This window comes from Vulpes vulpes, chromosome 14 (assembly GCF_048418805.1).
Source record: "Vulpes vulpes isolate BD-2025 chromosome 14, VulVul3, whole genome shotgun sequence".
Taxonomy (NCBI): domain Eukaryota; kingdom Metazoa; phylum Chordata; class Mammalia; order Carnivora; family Canidae; genus Vulpes; species Vulpes vulpes.
In genome coordinates, this window is record NC_132793.1 from 94,180,428 (window position 1) to 94,201,830 (window position 21,403).

General features: G+C 38.3%; 1 long non-coding RNA gene across 3 annotated transcripts in view; it reads left to right on the top strand.

Moving 5' to 3' along the window:
- The first annotated feature begins 2,768 nt into the window (after nt 1–2,768).
- The window catches only part of LOC140595307 (uncharacterized), a 72,033-nt gene continuing 53,398 nt past the window's right edge, over nt 2,769–21,403 (top strand). For all 3 annotated transcript variants that reach the window (XR_011996800.1, XR_011996799.1, XR_011996801.1), the window contains exon 1: nt 2,769–2,947. This is a non-coding gene — a long non-coding RNA (uncharacterized lncRNA). The remainder of the gene's footprint in view (nt 2,948–21,403) is intronic.

Genomic DNA, 21,403 nt, shown 5'->3' on the forward strand with positions numbered 1-21,403 from the left:
TCTATTTTAGTCCCCAAATACCTACTGCAATGTTGAAAAGAGAATCTTGACATGTATGTGAATGAACACACATGCACACATATACACACATACACACACTTAGTAGGAAAGGCATTAAAAGAGGAGAATAAAAGTTGACCAGTTATTTTGCTCCCTCCCCCAGAGAAGACCTTTCATAAGCTAACAAGTATACAGATATCAGATTTTTTTCTGTCTGGGGAGGAGGGAATGCAGTCTTAATCTTGGAATGAACTGGGTGAACATTTTTCCACCACTTTACTGAGCATGATGATGCAGAATCATTGCTCACTAATAAATTTTATAAAAATAGTTGGCCTAGATAGACAAAGTCAAGAGATCAGCCTCTTGAGGCCATTACAGTCAGTGGCCCTGTACAAAATTTTAGGCACTTCAGGTCCAGAATGCTGCTCTCAGGTACACTGATAGTGGCCCATAGAATAAAAAGATTGTATTTTTAATCTGTTTTTAAGGGTCTTTGTTCTAATGGACTGTTTAAAGTAGATAGCTGCTCTGCTACCATCTATCCGGGCTTTGGGATTTGGTGCCATGTATCAGGAGTTCTACAACAGAGGCTGGAAGACTAAGTCCTAATGCCTCCTCTTACATGCAGTCACCATGCCATTCTGGGAAAGCCTCTCAGTGACCCCTCATGGTATCAGCTTCCCAGTGGGGAAATGAAGGCAGGGGGCTGAATGATCATTACACTATTACGGTGACCAATGAAAGCAATTTTAGAATAATCATTCAAATAAAATAATTATACCTATCTTGTCTTCTTTTTCAAATTTCCTTGGCATTTCTGAGTCATCAAAAATTGAGAACTTTGCCCTAATTTTCCAATGATTACCATGGAAGTGTTATTTTTATTGAGTACCACTGTATGCTAGACCCAGCTTCCCATGCAAAAACCCTCCCCAGCCCCAAGGTCATGTAGCCAGTACATACTGAAATTTGAACCTAGATTGGTCTGAATCTAAAATGTGCTCTTAAACATTTCACATAGGCCTTTGGAGATAGTATGAGCTCTTCAACTATTTCGGGGAGTTAGCAGGCACGCATTAAGGATTACTAATGCTAATGATAAACCACCTCCGCTGAAAGCCTCCTGAGCATCCTTTAAATGGTAAAGAATGTTGTTGTCTGTGTAGCCACAAAGTAGCTGCATTTCCTCCTAAGCAAAAACCCAGCTGAGTTCTGGGTCTTAATGGATAAGGCCACACAGATGCCTCCCGCAGGCAACATACTGCTGACTTTACACTGGAACTCTTCTTTACAGCTCTCTTAAGATATTCAATAGGTAGACAAATGTCTACCCACATATTTGAAACCCAGTGTCAATTCTTTTTTATGAATATTTATTTATTATTAATTTTTAATATTTTATTTATTTATTTATGAGAGACATAGAGGGAGAAGCAGAGTCCCAGAAGGGAACCCAATGAGGTACTTGATCCCTGGACTCTGGGATCATGCCCTGAGCCAAAGGCAGAAGCTGAACTACTGAGACACCCAGGTGCCCCTGGATTTATTTATATTTAAATCTAATGATTCCCCAAACTATTTTTCAACTTATAGAATACTTCTGCACAAGGAAATTAAGGTGTAATGGTAGGGACATATGTATAAACAGTAATTATATGCTGTGTGTTACACTGGATGTATGTTTGCACAAGAACACAGAAAAAAAAACCTCTCAAATGTTATCTTTTCCATTGTCCAGCCCTACACAGATGCAAGAGACTTTTATTTTTCTAAAGATATTTTTTAACTTGAATTACTTGTTAATTTTACATGCTTTTCTGACTTTTTTTTGGAAGGGAACAATGAAATTCAGAGCAAAAAAAGCAAAGATTTAAGAACATCATTGCTTAGATAACTTTATTTCATTTATTCACCCATCATCTTTGTCAGCTCTAAATTCTCTTTGTAAACAATTCAGTTTCAGCAAGCTACAAAAATCCTTCCTCAGAATTATTTTTGAGCTTTTTAGATAACCTTTTTGTTGTAGTGTAATGCTAGATTGACAGAAAAATGGCAAAGATACTACAGAGTTCTTTTACAACCTTCATCCAGGTTCCCCCTTTGATAATGTCTTAAAATACCTTGGTACATTTTTCACAGTTAAGAACCTGCCATTGGTATTTACTATCATTTAAACTCCAGACTTTATTTAGATTTCATCAGAGGTTTTTTTGTTGTTGTTGTTGGTTTGTTTGTTTGTTTTAATTAACAGGCTCTTTCTCTTCCCGGATTTGTTCCAGGGGCCACATTACACCTCATGTCTCCCATTTCCTTTGGTCTATGACAATTTCCTTATTATTCACAAACTTAACAGTCTTGAGGAGTACTGGCCTGAGGTGCACTGTAGAATATCCTGCCATCTAGGTTGGTCTGGTTTTTCTTTTGACTAGACTGGTGTCTAATTTTTGGAAAGATAACACCTAAATAAAGTACTTTTTATTTTCACATCCTGTTGGGGGATAGGGTATGGATGGGGTCCATGATATTCACAATCACTGATGATGTTTACCTTCACCCTACTGTGATTTATCAGAAATTTTAAGAATAATTTTGGATGTTGTGGGGGTATTTCATCACAACTATGGGGAACATGAAGTGTACAGAGTGGGTAAGGTCCTTTGCTCTGCACTCTGGCAGTTTCCACCCACCATGAGTCAGTGACCTGGTGTGCGCTACTGTCAATATCCTTCTCCAAACAGGAAAGGACAAGAAAACCACCAGTTCTATTAAGTGGTGCTTGGTTTATCCTGGCACAAGTCAGAGCAGGAGAAACACAAAGGTTTCCAGTAATCTGCAAAGAAGTTCTGCTAAATCATGCTTGGCTCCTCCTACAGCAAGCCCAGTAGTGTGTGAGAGCATTTCTCCGGCAGATGCATGGCCCTACTGCAATGACATAAAGGCCTAGGTAAGTTTCAAAATTAAGGAGACCTAGACTCTCCTAGTCCTTTCAAATTCATCCAGTAGTTATTGATAGATTTTTACAAAAGTCTCTGTCATCCTCTTTTTAAGATTAAAAAGATCACATCTCAGATAAAACTTTCTCCCATGAATTCATGTGGCAAAGATCCTTTTTAAAATACTTGTACATACCACGAATGAAAATTAATCTTTTTAAGGTGTATTTTTTGTCCTTCACTTATACAGTCTGTACATTGGCAGTTTTTCATCAAGATGCCAGATTTTAAGAAAATAAATCTGTGTGCATCGATCTTTTAATATCAAACAGAGCTCTTTTATTTTTAGGTGAGTTTTGGAGGGAATAAAGAACAAAGGAAAAGCGAACATAGTTGCTTTTTTTGTTTTGTTTTTGGGTTTTTTTTTTTTTTTTTTTTTTTTTTTTGCTTATTTTATGAGTAGTTTAAAATGGGCCATTCCTACTTGCTTTCAGGAGAAATAGTAAAGGGAACTAAATGCCCCATATTAAAGGAATATACTTGAATAAATAATTAAGTTTGGCACTGGGCTGCTGGCTCTTGTACCTGCCTCTCACAGGCTGGAGCTCCAGAGAAGGGTGGCCCCGGGATATAAAAATGGATAGGATTTACTGCCAGGAACTACAGCTTCACTACAGGACACATTTCCCAGCACTATCCATAGAGGGGCATTTGCTGTGTTTGTGGTTGTAACTGGTGTGTAGGAAGACTTATGCAAATAGAATCATTTAAATCTTAAAAATAAAAAATGTTTAGCAAATTTATTAACCAATTGAACTGTGTTTTAAGCTAGGGCTAACTTACAAAAAAATTTTTTAAAGCTTTTTTTTTTTTTAAGTTTTATTTATTTATGATAGTCACAGAGAGAGAGAGAGGCAGAGACACAGGCAGAGGGAGAAGCAGGCTCCATGCACCGGAAGCCCGACGTGGGATTCGATCCCCCGGTGTCCAGGATCGCGCCCTGGGCCAAAGGCAGGCGCCAAACCGCTACGCCACCCAGGGATCCCTACAAAAATTTTTAAAGCACTTTTTCACAGGTTATAAACTTTAAAATCAATTTCATTGGGATCAATGCATTATTGAATATGTTATTATTAGAAACAGATCTTACACTAGTGCTCATTGTAACTCTTACTTAGAAAATATTGAGGTATAGGTGACCTTTAATAACGTATACATATTAGAGTTTGCAATTTAACAAGTTTTGACATACTTACATAACATTGTTGTTTAATTGTTGACCTATGTACATGTTAGGGTATACAGTTAATAACATTTTGAATTATTTATACATCCATGAAACCATCACCACCATCAAGACAGTGAACATATCCACCCTCTAAAGTTCCCATGTCCCCCTTGGCAATGTCTTCCTTGCGATGGTATATTAACTCCTATTTTCTAAAGTTTATATAAATGAAGCTTACAGAAGGCATTTATGTTTATCTGGCTCCTTTCATTCAGGATAATTATTTCCCAATTCATCCATGTTGTCATGTATACCAACAGCTCATTCAGTTGTATTGCTGAATTGTTTCCATTGTATGGATATACCATAATTTGTTTATACATTCACTTGGTGACCGACATTTGGATTCTTTCCAATTTATAGCAATTATAAATAAGGCTGCTGTGACTATTTGTATACAAGTGTTTGAAAGAACATATGCTTTCTTTTCTCTTGAGTAAATAGCTAGGAGTAGAGTGAATCATATGGTACATGGATGTTTAATTTTTAAAGTAACTGCCAATGACTTTCCAAAGTGATATACCATTTTATATTTCTAATTGCAGTAAATGCACCCACTTGCCAGTATTTTGTATTGTTTTTAATTTTAGCCATTCTAATAGGTATGTAGTGATATCTCCTTGTGGTTTTAATTTGCATTTTTTAATGCTAGACTTGTTGAAGTCTAGCATCTTTACATGTAATTTGTAGTCAATATATCAGTATGATAAAATGTTTGATCAGACTTTTTGTCTATTTTTAAAATTGTGCTGTTTCTTGTTGAGTTTTGAATATTCTTTTTTTTTTTAATTAATTTTTATTGGTGTTCAATTTACCAACATACAGAAAAACACCCAGTGCTCATCCCATCAAGTGTCCACCTCAGTGCCCGTCACCCATTCCCCTCCAACACCCGCCCTCCTCCCCTTCCACCACCCCTAGTTCGTTTCCCCGAGTTAGGAGTCTTTATGTTCTGTCTCCCTTCCTGATATTTCCCAACATTTCTTTTCCCTTCCTTTATATTCATCTTCGATTCAAATCCTTTATCAGAGTTAAGCTTTGCAAATATTCTCCTAGTCTATGCCTTATATTTCATCTATCTAACAGTGTTGCTGAAGAGCAGGCATTTAAAAAATATTGATGAAATACATTTAAAAAATTATTTGATTATAAACATGCTTTGAAGCTGCATCTAAAAAAAAATCTTTGCCTAATCCAAAGTCTACATTGTTAAATTTATTGACAGAGTTTTTATAAAATTCCCTTGGTTGCACCTGGGTGGCTCAGTCTGTCAAGCCTCTGACTCTTCATTTCAGCTCAGGTCATGATCTCAGGGTCATGAGATCAAGCCCTGCATCAGGTTCCATGCTCGACACAGTCTGCTTGGGATTATCTCTCTCCCACAGTCCCTCCCTACCCTCTCTAAAATAAATAAGTAAAATCTAAAAAAGAAAAGAAAGAAAGAAAAACCCACCAATTTCCCTTAATATTCAATAGTATCTGTAGAATCAGCTGTGTATAGTAATTTGAGTCTTCTTTCCTTTTCTCCACATTCAGCCTGGTTAGTTTTTCAATATTATATATTATCGGTCTTTGATCTTTTCAAATAATTTTAGTTTCACTTATTATCTCTATTAATTTTTTTTCTGTTTTAGTTTCACTGATTTCCATTTATGTTTGTTTTCTTCTACTTCCTTTGGATCAAATATGTCTCTCTCTCTCTTTTTTTTGGGGGGGGGGTCTAGATTCTTAAGGTAGAAACGTGGCCATTAACTTAGGACATTTGTTCTGTTTAATAGAATTATTCGGTGGTATAAATATCACCCTAGTGTTATTTTATAGTATTGATCACATTTTAAAATGCTGTGTTTTTATTTTCTTTTTCCATTCAACATATTTTCTAATTCTCCTTTTTGATTGCTTCTTTGATAAATGATTACTTAAATGTATGTTACTTAGTTTCTGTATTTTACAAGTTTTCAAGAAATCTTTCTGGTTTTGAATTGTAATTTAATTCTAAATTTATCGTAGAACATATTTTCCATGAATTATATCTTTCAAAATTTACTGAGATTTGTTTTCTGGCTTAAAATTGATTGAGATTTAGTTTCTGGCCCAAATTACATCTTTATAAAATGTCCCATATGTGGTTGAGAATAATGTGTATTTTGATGTTTTGGAGTGGATTGTTCCATATATGTAAAATAAGTCAGGTTTGTTAATAATTTTGTTCAATTTTTCTATATCCTGGCTGATTTTAAGTCTGCTCATTCCATCAATTATTGAGGAAAGGGATGAAAATATCTAATTTTCATTGTGAATTTGTTTTTGCAGTTTCAGTGGATTCTGCTTTGTGAATTTCAAAGATCTCTTAAGTTCATGAACATTTTTGCTTGCTTTGGCTTCTTGATGGACATTTTTATCATCAAAAATTTGCCTTATTTATCTCTACTAAAATTCTTTGAAATTTACTTTGTTGGATACTGATATACCCATTTTCCTTGTTGTTGGTGGTGAGTATTTTTAGTGCTAACAGTATATTTTTTCATCCTTATTTTTAATCTATTTGTATCATTATAGTTCATTTTTCCTAGGCAACATAATGGTGGGTCTTGCTTTTTTAATCCAATCTGACATTTTGCTTTTTCATTGGAATGTTTGGGCTATTTACCATTAACATAATTATTGTTATCATTAGGTTTAAGTCTTTTATCTTGTGGTTTCTTCCCTATTTGTCCTGTTTGGTTTATTTCCCTTTCTCTTTTTTTTATCTTGTTTGGAATTAATTGAGTATAATTTTATGAATCTATTTTGGCTCATTAGGTGTACTATATTTGGTTATTTTAGTCATTGCTTTAGGGTTTGCCTTAAATTTATAACCATCTCCCTTCAAGTGATGTCATACCACCATGTATGGTTATAAAACCTGTAATAGTAGAAAACACTTGCATCTCTCACCTCCTGACTTTTGTGAAACTGTTATAAATTTTACTTAATGGTTAGCCTGAGCAAAGGTAAAGTTAAGAAGAAGGGAAGAGCAAGATACCTTGGTGGCTCAGTCATTGAGCCTCTACCCTTGGCTCAGGTCATAATCTCAGGGTCCTGATAATTGAGTCCCACATCAAGCTTACCATGGGGAAACTGCTTCTCCCTCTGCCTATGTCTCTGCATTTCTCTCTGTGTCTTTCATGAATAAATAAATAAAATCTTAAAAGAAGAAGAAAAGAGAGAAAGAAAGGGAGGAGGGAATAAAAAAAATGGAAGAAAGAAAAAAAAAAAGCAGAAAGGGAGAAAGAGAGAACAAATCAGAGCTCTGATCCCTTACTGGCAATTCCAAAACCCAAGAAGTTCTGAAAACCAGAGATTTTCAAGACATGTTTTACATCAATACCTGACCTAAAAAAAAAAAAAACAAAACAAAAAAAAAAAAAACCTGAACTAATCTGAGTTGATTCAGTGGCAAAGCCAGACCCAAAGTAGCGTGAGGCTAGTTAGAATCTTTATGACTCTATTCACAGTTTTTGCTACAGAAAGCTGTGTGGAAGAAATTAGCACAGCAGGCCTGAGCCTGGCTCCCCCTTTTTAAAAAGGCCTGTTTGCATGATTGGCTCTTGACTGGCATCTGGGAACTTGCATTTTGGGAAGGTTGCCACCATCCCTGACTCATAAGAGTGGCTTACTATGCTAAGCTGTTCATAGAAACAATGTGGCTTATGCTGAAAACCTGTTTTTCCTTCTGGGAGTCTTGAATTTTGGTCTGTGAGAGGCAGAGGGTGTTTATGTGCTGAGTCCCCAATAAAAACCCTGGGAGCTGAATCTCTAATGAGCTTCCATGGCAGGCAACATTTCACATGTGTTGTCACAATCTGTAGCTGGAGGAATCAAGTGTATCCTGTGTGACTCCACTCAGAGAAGACTCTGGAAGCTTATGCCTGGCTCTGGACTTTGCCCCTTGAGCTTTTTTATCTTTGCTGATTTTACTTTGTGTCCTTTTGTTATAATAAATCATAGTCATGAGCATGACTGTATACTGAGTTCTGCAAGTCCTTCTAGCAAATTACCAGCTCTGGAGGTGGTCTTGGGAACTCCTGACACAGAAGTGAATATGATTGATTATAGGGCACTGCCCCAGAACTTACTGGGATTGTTACTTAGCATGTGCTATATGCCCTGTATAATTTACCTAATATTTCCAAAGTTCTGAATCCTAAAGCACATATGACCTGTGATTTTGGATAAAAGATCATGTAACTGTATCCACAAACACACATAGGGTAAAATATAAGTAGTTTGTATGTATAACTTGTCGGGAAGTTTTTATGAACTACTGATCTCTTCCAGGTAGGATAAATCAAGATGCCTTAGACTAGGATGATGATGATGAAGGTGCTAGTAATAATAATAATAATAATAATAATTAATAATAATATTTCTTGAGTCCTCATGCCCAGCATCAGACACTATTTACTCAGCAAAAGTACTTATTATTAGTACTCCCCTTTATGTTTTTGTCAAAAATAAACTAAGTCTCAGAGGTTGCACCATGTGACCAACAACATAAAGTTTACAAGATTTAGAGACAGGGCTTCAACCCAAGTGTATGTGGATGGATGCTCATGCCCCAAACACAATGCCACAGGAAGTGACTCTGCTCTGCTTAAAGCTCATTTGTCTATTTTCTTTCATTAGTGCTTTCCCCCCTCACTCACAGATTCACTTCTGGGATTTTCAGGAGTCTGTGCCTTGGGCTTATTGACAGAATTACACACAGACTATTTGCTTCCCTCAGTTAGTGCTGCTAGTTGGCAGCAGAAAATGTGCTCTTGTGTTCCCTCGCTGGGCTTTTGTTCCTTTACCATGTAATCACTACCATATGTTGACTCTCATTCACACAAGTGACCTTGTATTGTATTAAGTAATATCCTGAATGGAGACAAAAGCAAACTTTATCAATCCTACTTATAGTTGAAAAAAAAAAAAAAAGAGCAGAGGAGAGAAGGGAAAACAGGGAGTCAAAATGGAAGCTAGAGCTCGGGTGTCAAACAAGGTTAGGACCAGGCAGGCCAGAAAAAGGGGTTTAAGATTTGACTGACCCTATGGCATGTCCTTAATGCCCCAGGCTCATAGCTCACCAAAAAAGCTACATTCAGGAGGCTATTTGTAGCTCATCAAAAAATATAACAAGGAATATATGGGAAAAGACTCAGAACCGAAGAGACCCTCAGCTAAGTGTCCAGAGATCTAGATCCCATCCATGGTGATTCTACTTCCTTGGGATGTGACACTGGGGTATAACATTGGGCATGTCACATAGCTTTCCTCTCAATTGTCACTGACAACAAAAATGGGGCTGTTCAAAATTACCCCCGAAATCCCCTTCAATGCAAAAATTCACTGATCATCCAAAATAAACATTCTGAATCAAAATAGATTTCACCAGAGGTATCTGAAGAAAGAAAAAAAAAAAAAGACCACGTTGTCAGTTAAACATTCTCCTTAAGGGACTATTGGACTTAAAGTCAATATTTGTAGTGGAGTTTCAAGAGGACTTCTTATCCTCATTCTCTCACACTTATGCTTAATCTTAAAATGTCCTCTAATCTCCGTGATGTTTCAGAGAGTCTGAGATAACAATGCCCGAAGTTTAATGTTCTTTTTTATTTTTTATTTTTATTTTTTTAATGTTCTTTTTTTAAAAAAAACTATTTATTATTTTTTATTTGAGAAAGGGAGAGGAATCACATGAGCAGAGGGGAGAAGCAGAAGTAGAAGGACAAGCAGACTCTGCTGAACACAGAGCCTGACAGGCTCGATCTCACATCCCTGAAATCATGACCTGAAAATTAAGGGTCAATGCTTAACTGAATGAGCCACCCAGGAGCACCCAGAAGCTTAATATTCTAGGATGCCGCAAGTTCAACTTCAATACATTGAGTTTCATCTTTCTTCCTTCAGGGATAAATTATTTTGGCCCTGCTAAGGAGGTTTTGAGCAACGTTTCAATATTTAAGACTGCCTAATGCTTTTAAAATGTTAAATGGTTACACTAGGGATTATCTCAAAAGACCCAAGAGACAGTAAATACAGTTTAGAAAGCACTGGAGTGGCAAAAAAGAAGAGACCTTGGGTGCTCCCTAACTGTGTGACATGTGACATGGACATGCTCTGGTGAAGTCAGGAGAAGGGATGGTTTTGCTTCTCTCTGAGCTGTGGAGATGAAGGACATGGAATGCTGCGCGGGACTCCTGTGTATGTTCAGCCCACTGAATGGTTCCTGAGAGGTTCAAGACAAACGTCTCTGATCAAGTGCTACTTGGGAAGACCTGTGAGGCAAGGTATTTACCAGTATGTTTAGTTGTTTGCATAGTAGGTGGAGTGTTTTAGTTTGGATACTATAATGTTGCAGTTTATATATGACCTTGATGGCACACAGGATAAAACATTATTTCTAGGTGTGCCTGATGTCCGATTAAACATGGGTGTGCCTGTGATGATGTTTCCAGAAGAGATTAGCATCAGGGAAGGTGAACCGACTAAAGTAAATGGCCCTGTGCAGTGTGGGTAAGACATCATCCGATCCAATCTCTCAGAGGCCTGACTCTCTCCCTGGCTGACAGCTGAGGCTGAGACTTCCTCCTGCCCTCAATGCTCCTGGTTCTCAGACCTTCACACCTGACCCAGAATCTATACCAACAGGACTCAGGCCTTTGAACTGCACTACTGGCTTTTCTGAGTCTCCAGCTTGCAGATGACAAACTATGGCCCTTCTCCACCTCCTTAATTCCATGAGCCACTTCCTTATAATAAATCATTCTCTTTCTCTCTCTCTCTCTCTCTCTCTCTCTCTCTCTCTCTCTCCTTTTGTTTCTGTTTCTCTGGAGAGTTGAATAATACAGGCACCAAGAAGGAAGTAAAAGTTCATAAATTCAGAATAATAGACCAAATAATGATTTAAGGAGTTATTAATAATGGTGTTAATTACAATAGGTTAAATGTTTGGATGCTTATAATGTATCCTTTGGTGCTTAGTACACTGACTACATTAATTCTTGTAACATATCATAATAGTATTTGCACTGAGCAGATGAGAAAATTGAGGCGCAAAGGAATTGAACCTGCTCAAGACCACTCCCCGGTCAGTGCCAAAGCTATGTTTTGAACCACAGTCCAATTCTTATAAAGCAAGCAGCCAACATCATAGCAGGAATAACTATGGGAGACAATCTATAGAAAGTCATAGGTTAAAAATTTGATATTTAAAATTTGGGGGGACCTGGGTGACTCAGTTGGTTAAGCATCTGATTCTTCATCTCAGCTCAGGTCTTGATCTCAGAGTCATGAGTTTGAGCCCCACATTGGGCTCTAGGCTGGGCATGGACCCTACTTAAAAAAAATAATCTTACAGTTTTGAGCATTAAGAAATCAAAACCACAAGAAGCAACAAGTGTTGACAAGGATGTGGAGAAAAAGGAAACTGTGCACTGTTGGTGGGAATGCAAACTGGTGCAACCACTGTGAAAAACAGTATGGACTTTCCTCAAAAATTTAAAAACAGAACTATCCTATGATCCAGTCATCCCACTACTGGGTATTTACCCAAAGAATACAAAAACACTAATTTGAAAGGATATATGTACCCCTATGTGTTAATTCAGCATTAACTACAGTAGCCCAGTTATGGAAGCAGCCCAGTTGTCTATCAACAGGTGAATGGATTATACATATATAATGGAATAATACGCACCATCAAAGAATAAAATACTGCCATTTTTAATGACATAGATGAAGCTAGAGAGTATTATGCTAAGCAAAAGAGTCAGAAAAAGACATATATCATGTGATTTCACTCATGTGGAATTTAAGAAACAAAACAAGTGAACAAAAGAAAGAGAGAGAGAGAGATAAACCAAGAAACAGACTCTTAACTATAGAGAACACACTGTTGGTTACCAGAGGGGAGGTGGGAAAGGGAGTGGGGGAAATAGGTGATGGGGATTAAGGAGGGCACTTATCATGATGAGTACTGAGTAATGTACATAATTGTTGAATCATGATGTTGTACATCTGAAACTAATAAAACACTGTATGCTGATTATACTAGAATTAAAATTTAAAAACTTAATAAAATTGTTAAAATAACATTGTGCATTGAGAGACTCTATGGTTCTACAAACTATCCTGGGCAGTGAGAAGATAAATCCCAGGACAAAGAGAACCTAGACAAAAAAAGAAAAAGAAAAGAAAAGAAAAGAAAATTTTAAGTAAAATAGCAACTATTCCCTTGGTCTTTCTGGTGGAAGGTTAATACTCCCTTCTTATTAAGGAGTAAATGCATGTCTATCAGAGCTTCACTTATAAAACCATTTAATGGGGGATCCCTGGGTGGCGCAGCAGTTTGGCGCCTGCCTTTGGCCCAGGGCGCGATCCTGGAGACCCAGGATCGAATCCCACGTCAGGCTCCTGGTGCATGGAGCCTGCTTCTCCCTCTGCCTGTGTCTCTGCCTCTCTCTCTCTCTCTCTGTGACTATCAAAAATAAATAAAAATTAAAAAAAAAACCATTTAATGGTAGTTGATTGTGTAGTGAAATATATATGGCTCTTAATTCAGACTGGGTTTGGTCATCTCTGATGAATACTTAGACATCTTTTTTTTTTTCAAGATTTATTTATTTATTTGAGAGAGAGAGACCAAGAGAGTGCAAACGGGGTGAGAGGCAGAGGGAAAAGGAGAGGGAAACCGAGAGAAGCCTGACACAGGCCTCAATCTCACTATCCTGAGATCATGACCTGAGCTGAAATCAGGAAAGTTGGATGTTCAATCCACTGAGCCAACCCACTAAGCCAACTACCCCAGAATCCTTAGAAATTTTTGCATACATCGTCTTCAAGATGTTTTCCAAGTGAATTATAGATCAGGGTTTGACAAACATTTTCTGTGAAGGGCCAGGTAGCAAGTAGGTTCAGCTTTATGGGCCGTAGGATCTCCTTCACAACTAGTGGGCTCAGCTACTGTAGTGTGACATCAACCATAGACCATTATAAATAAATGGGCATGGCTATATTCCAATAGAACTTCATTTACAAAAATAGGTGATGGGTCATTTGCCAAACCTTGGTATGTAGCTGGTGTCTGCATTAGGTAAAGTGACCAGTGAACCCCATTTTGCTCTGGACTGTCCCAGATTTAACACTGGAAGTCCTAGATCCCACAAAATCCTTTATTCCAAGTTGATTGCCATGAACAAGTTGATTTACAATCAAATTCTGAGACATAAAACACTCTGAATGTGATAACAATCATCGCTCTCCCCTTAAAACTGCCTTTGCCAAGCTTCTATCTGTCAGCATAAAATTATAAATTACAAGTACATTCTGTTAACTTCTGCATATTATGCATGCACAAGGGACAGAAACCAGATACCAATTTTCTTTTCCTACATTTGCTTCCATACGGGACTTCCTACTTCCTCCCACAGTTGGTCCCATCTTCAGACAATGCTACAAACAGAGTGTTGGCAAAGTGTCTGGGCATCTCCGGAGATGAAAGTGAAGTTATAATAGAATTGTCATTGTTGGACTAATTATTATCATTCCATGTTAGAGCGAGCCCCAGGGGGTCTGCTGAACTTCAGTGGATAAACAAAGGAGAGGGTCTTCAGGGAGTGAAGTAATACAGAGGAAAAGCAACCCCACACAGAGCACTAATTGACTGTTTTCTTGGCAGCTTCAGCCAGCTCCAGCCTGGGCTCTTAAGATGATGTGTTAGGAATTACCAAAACCATGATCTCTCTACTGTCTGGAAGGCTTGGACACATCAGGGATGCAAATAATAGGCTGATGTTCACGGTATTTGGAGGAGGAAATTGACACCTCCTGTTGCTACCCATGTAGCCTTGGCTTTGGGGAAGTCCCCAAGTCCTCAAGCTTCAATGTCCCTATCTTTCAAGCAGTAATATAACCAAGCACCTCAGAGAGTCCTGGTGAGAACTGAAGATGACATTCTTTGTGAATTTGCTTAATTTAAGGAATGTGTCATTATACACATGATCCGACTTGTCATAAGGCTGCAGCCTTTGTGGGGAACTGCATTTGGGGAACTCACCCTGTATCAATGAGTCATGGATGGTATCCCAGAGGTTATTACTTTTATGTTAAAAGCTCAAGGATGCTGAATATTTGTTTAATTAAAGTGAAAGGAAAGAGAGAGATATAAATGGATTTGGGAAAGGGAAAATTCTTTGTGAAACTATGGAGATAAGAGAGTCAAGACAAGGAGTGAGAGAGAAAGAGGAGAGAGAGAAATCCAAAGAACTGAAGGAATCCCCTGGGGAGGAAAGGCCCATGGGGCAGAGTGGAGAGAGGTGTGTGAGGAGAGGCTAATGTGGCCCAAACCATGCAGGTTTGCAAACCACACTCGCTGAGGGGCAGTGTTTTCCTGAAGGCTAGGGGTCTTCATAGCAATATTTGGGTTTTAAAGTTATTTTTAAAAGATTCTTGCTCTGACTACAGAATGGAAAATGTCTGCTCATAGGAGACAGCAACAGTGAGGAGTTGAGTGTCGAGTGCTAAGGGTGAGGGAACAAAACTGGATTCTGGGAACTGGACCCATAAGGAGGCAGTCAGAGTTGTGCAGATCAGAGGCGATGGGGTGCGGCTGGGATAATGTTCCATAAAAGAATCAAACGGAATCTCTGCCTGGGTCAGAGCCCAGTCACTAAAGCATCAGGAAAAAGCACTAGGCTGATGAAAGGAAGCAGTGAGATTTAAATTGGAAGGGAATCACACTGACTCCAGTGGACACAGAAGAGCAACAAAGTATGAGACCAAAAACAAAAACAAAAACAAAATCTAATTTTAAAGCATATTTATTGTCATGCATACAGTTGGCGTTTGCTATTTCCTAGCCACCTGATATCCAGGTATCCAAAGTCTGAGGACTGTCTCTAATTATTTCTGGAGGACCACTGCTACATCTGCATTCAATGGCACTGTGCTTCCAATGGTATTGATTCCACCCCTGGCTATAGGGGAGGACAAGTAGCTTCTACTTTGCTTAGCACTGCCCCAAGATCTGGGCAAGTAGGACCCCATCTTGGATCCTGCATCCAAGGCAGAATCATATTCATCTGCATAGTGTGGGGGAATACACTGAGCCAAGTGGATATGCCCAACAGGACACCACACTTCCCATTTTTCATGTTCTAGATTTAAGTATCCAAGATCCCAAATTTAGCTGCCTAACATTTACTTGCTTCCAAGTCACTTGGTGGTCTCTTCCCTCTCCTGAGGGCAGACCATGCAGCTTTTATACTTTCACCTGGCCTCAAGGAGTGGGTTATAGCTGGCTATTTGTAAGGTTGCAGATCAAGTATGGATGTACATGCCAGAGTGCCCACATGTGTGCCTATGTGACTTCTTAGGCTGCAGGCCAGAGCCAAGAAAGGAAAAATAATTCATCAGGCCTTGAGCTACCCTTCCCTATGATTCTATATTCAAGACCAGGCCTTTTAGGAATCTGAGATGTTAACATTTAGGAATCTAAATGTTAAGAGGATAGAATATATTTTATTTAACATATAACTTGATTTATACTTTTAAAATAATTTGACATACACTATATAAACCTATATTTATAATCTTGCTCCAGCCCCCTCCAAAAGTTAGGAGTTGGACCAGCTTGGCCAATCAATCCAGAACATCGTATTGACTGTGGTGACAGGTTAGGGTTTAGGGAACTTGTCACAGGATAACATAGTGAGAAACACTGAGGGTTTGCTGAATTCATATGAAAGAGACCCCTCCTCTTATTACTGGACTTGAAGCTGAGAAGACAAGGACCCGAGAACAGCAGTAGCCTTCTCGTCATCATGTGCACTAGAAGACTGAATCTGAGGAGTAGGTGCAGGGATAGAATTTGAGAAGTAGATAAAAACCTGTGTTGGGCCATTGACCTCTTGATTAATTAGCAATTACAGTCAGATCTACTCTTGTTCTTTTCAGTAAGGTAATAGACTAAATTCCACCATAAGATACATCAGTTTGACCTGGGCATTCCCTCCCTTCTGTCAATCAATGGGTAGAGGCAAATGAAGAATTTAATAATAGATTATTTTTAATCTACCTTCTTTAACTCATTAATTGCATCTCCTCTATCTACCCATCTTCCCTCCCTCCATACCAATTTTCTAAGATCTTAAAGGCCATCCTTGGGAGGCAAGATAGTATAATTATTAGAGTGAAGTCAATTAAATCCAGTTGTGAATCCTGACTTGGTGGCATGGGACCCAGATGGACGTTCTTCCGTGGGATATTTATTACTGCAACAGCGGTCCTGTCCTGGAGGGACAGTTGGAACATTATTCAGGCCAGGAAGAGGAGGCAGGCTATGGGCAGCATCAGGAGTCCTACAATGATGATGTTGAGGTCTAGTGATAGTGTTGCTGGTGGAGATATCCTAAATGAACAGTTCTGTGGAAGAAGCTGCCTGGACTATACTTCCTGTTGCCTGGTTTCTCCTAGTCCTAACTGAGTTACAAACCCTGGTTACCCAATTTCCCATCCGTTCTGGGAGTTACCAAGTCTCCTTAGGCAGAATTGGACTCCACTGGATCCAACCAAGCATCTCTACACCCAAAGACCTACAATGTGGAATCCAGGAGTGTCTTAAAGGCAATATAACCGAGGGGGATAGAATAGCAGTGGCAACCTGGGATTGCCTATCTTGCTGAGGTGGGGTTGACGATAATAAAATTTCTGGAAGCCACATTTAAATAATCGTTTAAATAATTGATGTAATTATTGCATGTGGTCATATGAGAAAAAGTGCCCACTGAGGTCAGTACTCGGACCATGGTGTCTCTAACATTAGAAGGTTTATTGAGCATGGAATCTTCCAGAAACATAGAATGAGACAGCTGCCTCTCATACTCTGGAAGTTTAAAAGAAGGAATGATAGGTTTACATAATTTCATACAGAATAGTGTATTTTTTTCCCTTGAGATATCCTCTTTGATCCCTGTATTATTTAGAAGTGTGCTTTTGTTTGTTTGTTTTTTTTTGTTTTTTTTTGTTTTTTTTTAGTTTCTAAGTGTTTGAAGATGTTCCTGTTATCTTTCCATTAGTGATTTCTAGTTTAATTCTGTTGTGGTTAGACAACACACTCTGTATCATTGCAGTTTTTCTAAACTTGTGGAGGTTTGTTTTATGGCCCAGGATATGGTCCATCTTGATATGTGTCTCATGGGTAATTAAAAAAAATATGTGTCTTCTGCTATTATTGGGGGATTTTTTAATAAATGTCAGTTAGACGCTATTGGTTGAGGGTATTTTGTATTCTATAAACTGGCTGATTTTCTGTTTAGTTGTTTCATCATCAACTGTTGACAGGGATGTTGAAGTCTCCAACTGTATTTGTGGATTTGTCTGATGTTGGGATCTTTACTTGTACTTAGAGGAACAGAGAAAAATATTGAGAAGAGTCCATATTGAAAATTATTGGGAAGAGTCCATCTTCCCAAAAGTGGAAATCCTGTTCCCATGATTCTTATAATTGAAAAATAACTCCTGGTCTGGAGAGTATAGAAGCCTAATTCAGATCAAAATGTCATTAACTCACTGCCTGATTCTCAGGCTGAGTACCTTTGAGGTTTGGGGAGAAGAGAAGTCAGAAATACACATATTGAATCTTTTATTTAACTTCTTTTCAGCTATTTATCAGGGTTATTTTTCCCTAAGGAAAATGAGCTACTCAAGTCTTCCAAGGGTCATTAGACACTGGCTATATGTAACATCAATTCTTGGGATCTCAGTGTATCATTGCTTTGCACTGGTCACAATAGAGCCTTACAAGTTTCAAGAAATAAATGCAGTTTTGATTCACAAATACTGTTCATAGTTCTAGTAGCTCACAAACACTTTTTGTTAGTAATTATCTGGTTAGTGTGCATGGAGCTATTATGTATACCCTCCATCCTGGAAGAACATGCCTTCTGGATTTTGATACAAGAACTGTTATAGTAAGAAAAGCCAAAATGAGGCTCATAAAAATCCCTTTAGCTATCAAACTAATAATGTGAAGATACTACAATTTCTGTGGAAAAATTTCTAAAGTTAATGCTACCAAAAAAAAAAATCCTGGGAAAATATGAAGATGGTGATTTCTATTTTCTTTTTACTTAACTCTCAGATTTGGTCAGGTCAACAGATCTTGCATTGGTCTTGGAGAATGAAAGTGAATTTTTCTAAGATTAGCAAGTGGTGACTCCAATTGCATTTATTATTTGGATGTGATCTCTTTTGAGGAGCAAAGTAATACAATTCTTCTATTGATTCACTGGAATACTTTATTTTACTTAGGTATATATCTAGCGATATGTCATAACCTCAGAATTAATTCAATTGTTCAATTGTTTGGCTCTATGCCACAATTTAGTCTACAGAGGCATGACTCTCTTAACCTACTCATAACATATGCTACATAGGCCAAATATACTGGTGACATGAAAGTTGGAATAAGAAGACATTTCTTTGACCTTAATAAAGCAGTGTATGTCATAGAATGGGACATAAATTCTGTGAAAACCCTACCACTTCATAGTCTAAGAAATTTTGGGATTTTTTTTCCAATTACTTTGGACAAATTTTCTTTGTCTACTCCACCTTATACTATGTACTATTAAGAATATATGTTATATTGGGGTGGATATTTAAAGCTAATCACTGAATGGGATCCCTGGGTGGCGCAGCGGTTTGGTGCCTGCCTTTGGCCCAGGGCGCGATCCTGGAGACCCAGGATCGAATCCCATGTCAGGCTCCTGGTGCATGGAGCCTGCTTCTCCCTCTGCCTGTGTCTCTGCCTCTCTCTCGCTCTCTGTGTGACTATCATAAATAAATAAAAATTTAAAAAAAATTATATAAAGCTAATCACTGAGTAATCAGAAATATTTCTGTGGTGGGTTGAAATATATGTCCATGTCCCAAACCCTGGGACCTGTAAATTGTATCTTATTTGGAAAAAGAATCTTTGCAGATATAATTAAGTCAAAGATCTTGAGATGAAACCATCCTAGATTTAGATCATCCTTATAAAAACATGTAGCCTAAATCCAATAATAAATATGCTTATAAAAGAAGGGAAGGATACAAGCAGATACAGAGGAGAAGCCAATGCAAAGACAGAGGCAGAGATTGGAGTGATTCATCTACAAGACAAGGAACACCAAAGATTGCCTCAGGCACCAGCATCTAGGAGGGGCATGGAGCGATTCTCCCTCAGAGCCTCCGCAGGAAACAACCCTGCCAACTCTTTGATGTTTAACTTTTGGTCCCCAAAACAATGAGAGAATAAATAAATTCCTGTTGTTTCAAGCCATCTTAATTTGTGGTCATTTGTTACAACAGCCCTAGGAAATTTATACAATGTCCCAACTGGAATGGGATCCAGAACAACCTTCCGTAGATGGTCCTGATTACAGTCTAAGCAGATCCAATAAATGGCACTTAAAGTTTTAGAGGTAGATCAAGATATTTTATGACATTATGACACACCCCAAGAAGAGAATCTCAGACCACTCAGGTTTTAGTCAAGTTAATCTTTAGCAGGAATTCATTCACTTTCACAGAAAGAGCTTTGGGGTTTATATTGGGCCTTAATAAAAACTGACTCTTGGTTATGGAAAACCCAGTAACTCTAGGCTCTGAGTTATTCCTTATGATTTGGTATTTATTCCATTCAGCAAAGCATCACTGTGTGCAAGTAGTAGGTAAAGATGAGGTCTGAGTAGACCCTACAGACAGATAAGATGTATCAGCATCACATTTCTCGTAAGCCTGCTTCTGCCATATTGTATTAGGCCAAATTCTCAATTCATCAATGTATTGGCAGGAAAGCAAGGGACTTTCCAGACTGCAAAAGCTAAATGCTCCCACTGGAGGCCATGACAGAGATATGAATATAAGTCCTAATTCAACCAAGGTAGCGGGAGAAAGCTCACATGCTTCTGAGACACTGAGGAAAAGCAGCCCATGATGCTGTTCTTGTTTGTCAATTAGATTACAGTGAAGGTGCCAGCACAGTGCTGAAAGAAATCCAAACAAAAGTCCAGAAAAATGTAGAATATCAAACAGTAGGAGTGAAGGATGTGATGAGAGAAAGAGAAAGAGATCAGAAGGAGGATGGGCCACATGAAGATTTGAGAAGAAGATGGGAGGGCCCAGAGGAAAAGATAATAGAGAGATTAGAGACTCTATAGCTCAGTTAGCTCATTCCAGCTGGTTTCCCTGAGGAATGAATTTCTGAAGGAATAGCTAGAAGGGGGGGCGGGGGGAGCATGGTAGAAATGACAGGAATATCTGGGCCTAATAAAAATCTGAGTGATGCTGAAGTTCTTGAAGCTATGCAGACTCCAGAATGTTATGGTGACCTTCCAGAATATGGCCCTGAATCTTACAGATGAGTTGAAAAAATAGAATAATTCACTGTTTAATGTGGCGTATGATGTTGGTGCTCCCACCAGATCTCCTTGGCTCCCTATTATTCTACTTTTGGGGCTCTAGGACTTTGAGGAGCTTTTGCTCCCAACAGCCAGCATCTGAAGCTCTTAAAAAAAAAAAAAAAAAAAAAAAGATTGGCCAGGCAGAGTCTGAGAATTTCCTCTCCTCTAACTGATAGATTCCAGTGATCCCCATCGTAGGATAAACCTGAAGCGATTATCTATAAAACTTTGCCTAAAGACATGCCCTTATTTGACTTCCTCCTTTTTCTTTTTTCCTGATTTTCTGACTTTCTCAGAAGTTTGCACTTGGGATTACTTCACTCATAAATCCCCTGTACAACACTCCCTGTCTTAGACTCTGAGATAGGGGCAGTTGACCTAAAACACTTACGAATCTCATCAGTAAATGGTCACTTGAATTTGGAAGTCAAGCCTCATGTCTTTTAAACAAATAAAGCCTTTGTTGAAAGAAAAACGAAACAGATCACTTAATGAGGGACACAGTAACGCAAGCAGCTAACATCTGGCCTTCTAATAAAGCAAGTTGGAGGACTTTGAAGATGATCCTGACTGCCTGCCCCAACACAGCAGAAACATTTTACAATTGATTTGCCATTAGGCTTTTCAGGTATGTTTTCCTACTGGGAATCACAAAATTCTTACACTTGTGACACATAAAAAATATTTAAAACACCAGTGAAAACAGA